A 1,268-nucleotide genomic window follows, 5' to 3' on the forward strand; every position below is an offset into this window, starting at 1 on the left:
CTGGAACCCAGGGAGCTGATGCTCAGAAATAGGGTGTATATTTTTCAAACACCCCCTTGTAACCTCTAATTTTTTTGTGGACCCCCAATTTCTCACCAGTTGCCACTCTTGTTAACGTTCCCTGAGTTGTTTACGGAACAAGTTTATTTTTTTCAAATCGGCGTAACTCCATCTTTTACTAAATAAACATGACGTTAACGCTCGAAAGGTCAGCTTTCAAATTTCTGCACGGTGGGCCAATTTTACTATGCCAACTCATTTGACTAAAGCCATTTCTGTGTTTCATTTTCCCATCGACGCATAAATGGAAAAAAATGACGCCGAGGCACCATTTGGGACACAAATCAACACATATAAAATCATAGGTTGGTTTTCGAGGATAGGGGAAAACTGGAGTACCCGGAGAAAAACCTGAGTACAGAAACAACAAAATCAACTCACAGTGACAGCGCCATCTCAGAGAATCAAACCCAGACCCCATTGGTGAGAGGGCAGGTGCTCTCACCACTGTGCCATCTCTGCTCCCATAATTTCATTAGAAATTAAACTCCTTTAGCTGTTAGATATTGGAAGGTCGTAAGGCTCGACTTCTTTCAGGCGGGCTTCTTTTTTCTACGAGTACGTAAAAAAATTGCCCTTACTTGATCCACCTTTTGTTTGCCTACCATGACAGAAATTCTTCTCCATTGCAGATTGCTGGATTGTATGAAAAGTCATACTCCAAGTGGAAAACCATTATCCTCATAACTTGAACAAGATAAGTAAAATTAAATGAACTTTATTTTACTGGACAACAAGAAAACTGGCTATTGGCATATACAGACTACTCACAATACCGACATTTTACAAAACAATGAAGTTTTTAGCTTATGAAAATTGTTATACAAGTTAAACGTGTATTTCCTTTATTTTACTGAAGTTTTCTCATTTTTAACAATCAACTTTATGGCATCTTTCCGCGGTACCTTTTTGCTTTCGCAAAGTATGGTTATCCAGCAAACGGAAACTCGAATTATCGGCTGAAGGTTATGTCAGTAGTATCGGTAATACCCTTTACTTTTAGAGCGGTTTTCAATTGAGTGTCGTAAAACAAATACCAAAGTAATTACTTCGACCAATCACAGCCGGTGCAAACAGGGCAACGAACAAATCTGAATTCGTAGCAATTCCGTGTAACTTGCTCAAAGTGCGGGAAAAATCGAGCATGCAAGCCGCGATTGGTTTTAGTTCCCTTTTCGTTGGTTTATAAACTGGCGCGAGATTTTTAA

Source organism: Montipora capricornis, chromosome 3 (assembly GCF_036669925.1).
Source record: "Montipora capricornis isolate CH-2021 chromosome 3, ASM3666992v2, whole genome shotgun sequence".
Lineage (NCBI taxonomy): Eukaryota > Metazoa > Cnidaria > Anthozoa > Scleractinia > Acroporidae > Montipora > Montipora capricornis.